Genomic DNA, 3,335 nt, shown 5'->3' with positions numbered 1-3,335 from the left:
CATACCTCACCCTGAAATGTACCCCACAACTTAAAAAAAAACTTAAGCCCAAAGGCCATGTCTAGAGTCAAGCTAGCTCATTCTTGTTCAAATGTCTGTGTGGATTTATATTCCAGTCAATACTTTCACAGGAATGTCATAGTCTGGAGGAAAATGTCTCTTGGCCAAAGACCTGAAGGCTCTAAGTCCATGTCATTAAATCCAGAGAACAGGAGAGAGGTCTGGCTGTCACCAAGCATGGGAACTACTGGCACCAGACATATTTCTTTCTAAATTTTTGCATGAGCTGAAGCACCCCCAGCCTGGATCAAAATAGATAAGAGATCTTATGACCACCATGCTTCTGTGAACACGAAGCAGGTGGAGAAATCTGTGGGACCCCCAGGGAGGGCATACGTCCAAAGCCTTCCTTGGATGCAGTCAGGGGAAGAGTGGACAAAGACCTTCTGGGGGCACAACTGGGAGTCACAGAGATCCAGATGCTGGGAGCATGCCTGGGCAGGGCCTCGCCTCATCATGGAGGAAGCCTGGCAACATTCCTGCAGGTAACTTCCAGAATCCCTATGGGTCATGACTGCCTTCTGTTTCTATGCCTGTCTCCTATAAATGGGAGAGGTTCTGAGGTTGTAGGAGAGGAAAAACCTGCCTCTGACTTTCTAAGTTCTTATCTGGGGACCCCAGAACAAAAGGCAAAGTAACCAAGAATAACCAATAGAAGTTATAAACACATGTGTTGTGCATACTCATGAGCAATTCTCAGGAATAAGCAGTCCTCCAAGAGACAGCCTAGAACTCTGGTTTGTGCAGCATCTTCAGTTGCAACAAAAGAACAAAGGATGTGAGGGAGGCACATGGTGGGAAACCTGTGGTGGCTAAGGCCAGTTGGGGGAGTCTATAGTACAGATTCCTCTGGTGCTGTCTCCTGGCTCATAGGTGTCTAAGGTGATCTCTGATGATTTAACTTGTGTCCTTCCTGCTAGAGAAGGGTAAGCAATTTCGTAAATTTTTGTCCTGTTTTTAGGCAAATAGGTGGAGGGAAGGGATCTTTCCTTGTATTTGTCATTTCTCAACTGTCTTCAGCTCAAAATAATCCTTATGTCAGAATGGCATCTAATGCAGACACCCAAGTCCCTGCTTTGGTAAGCTAGAGATATTAAAATTATATAATAAAAACATTATTTTAAAATCTCAACTATCCTCAAAGGTACTGTCTTATCATTGGTTGTGAGCTTTTGGTTTATTGCTTAACCACTTAGTTTAGAGGGTAAAAGCTTCATAAGGTAGATTTTGATCTCAGACTTCCAGCCTCCAGAATTGTGAGAAAACAATTTCTGTTTAATCCTCCCAGCAAATTCATATACTGTGACTCTGGCCAGATGCTTTGCTCCTCCCAATGGTCTCATAAAATTGCTTTGCTATTGCAATTTTGAAAACATTCCTATGGTTGATCTGCATCTGGAAAGGGAAAATATTTGGGTAAGAATTTACCCCAAAACTTAGCAGCTCAAAACAACAAATGTGTATTATCTCACAGTGTCTGTGTGACAGTCAGGAATCTCAGTGCACCCTGGCTGGGTCCTGTGGCCCAGGGCCTCTCAGGAGGCTGCCATCAGGGTGTCTTCCAGGGCTAGAGTCATCTCAGATCTGACTCAGGTGGGATCTGCCCCCAAACTCTTGCATGAGACTTTGGCAGAGTTTCATGCAGAAGATCCACCTCTAGACACACACATGTAGGACTCTCTCCCGAGCTGCCCACAGCACAACCATCAGCTTCCCCACCCAGCGAGAAGGAGAAAGGCCCCAGGGGGATGCCACTATCTTTCTGTAGTCTTATCTCACAAATGTTGTCACTTCTGCCAGAGTCTCCTGGTTCAAATAGGTCAACAAGTCAAGGAGTGGGGACTTCCCATAGCAAGAATACCAGAAGTTCGGTAGGAATCACTGGTGCATCTCAGAGGCAGTTGACCACAGGGGCTGTCCTCAAAGGAGCTATTGTTTTGGCTTGTTTGAAAGTCAAGACTGTGGGGTCAGTGTTCTGTCCATGGTGATTCTATGAGATGTTACATTGATAGTGACCATGAGCTATGGGCTGAATTGTGTCCCCCCACCACCACCAATTCATATGAAGAAATCTTAACCCCTAGCACCAGAATGTGATGCCATTTAGAGATAAGACCTTAGCAGAGCTAGTCAAATTAAAGGAAGGTTATTAGAGTGGGCCCTAATCCAATAGGACTGGTGTCCTTATGAGATGGGGAAGTTTGGACACAAAGATACGCACAGGTGGAAGACAGCCATCTACAAGCCAAGTGGGGGAGGCCTCAGAGAGAACCAACCCCATAGATACCTTGATCTCGGACTTCCAGCCTCCAGAATTGTGAGAAAACAATTTCTGTTTAATCCTCCCAGCAAATTCATATACCGTGACTCTGGCCAGATGCTTTGCTTCTCCCAATGGTCTCATAAAATTGCTTTGCTATTGCAATTTTGAAAACATTCCTGCCTATAAGCCCTGCGTAGTATATTCTTGGAGAAGGTTTGTTTGTGATAAACACCTGGAAGGTAGGCTTCATCCATTGTTGATGAATATCTGAATTATTAAACTACATTCTTCCAGTTGACTTGAATGCCCTAAGAATTCAGAGAAATATTTACATGTGGAGTAATACAATTTCTTGTATTTTTTTTCCTAAATAATGCAAGTAGAGGTACAAATAAGTCAAGATGAATCACAGGCTGATACTGGCTGAAATTTGATCCATATTTTGTCTGCCTTTGTATATGTTTGAAAATCTCTATATAATTTTGAGGAAATAACTCAGACAGTCATTTAACACTTTATTTTTCTTCTCCTCTAGTCTGAATAGCAAAAACTTTGAGGCCATCTTCCTATGTGGCATGGTCCTGATCATACAGTCACAATTGAAGTCATGGCTCTACAGGATGAGTGTCCTTCTCCAAAATGCTTGGGACTAGAAGTGTTTCAGAATTCTTCCAATTTTTTCAGATTTTGGACTATTTTCACTATATACGCACTGGTCGAGCATCTCAAATCTGAAAATCCAAAATGCTCCATTGGGCATTTCCTTGAAGCATGATGTTGATATTCAAAAAGTTTTGGATTTTGAAGCAAAAATTTCAAATTTTTGGATTAGAGATACTCAACTTGTATATATATTTAGCATTCATTTTAGGAGAGAGTAATTTTTTTTTATTGCCCTCATTTATTTCCATTGAGGGTGGACATTCTGCCATAAAAGTGTTTTATTAATACTATAAGAAAGGGATTGGCAGTAGAGGGAAACTGCTAGGGGAGGGGTGGGTGGGATTGGCAG

The sequence above is a fragment of the Carlito syrichta genome, unplaced genomic scaffold, assembly GCF_000164805.1.
Source record: "Carlito syrichta isolate Samal-C Ts95f unplaced genomic scaffold, Tarsius_syrichta-2.0.1 Scaffold305332, whole genome shotgun sequence".
NCBI lineage: Eukaryota > Metazoa > Chordata > Mammalia > Primates > Tarsiidae > Carlito > Carlito syrichta.
This window is presented reverse-complemented; position numbering follows the sequence as displayed.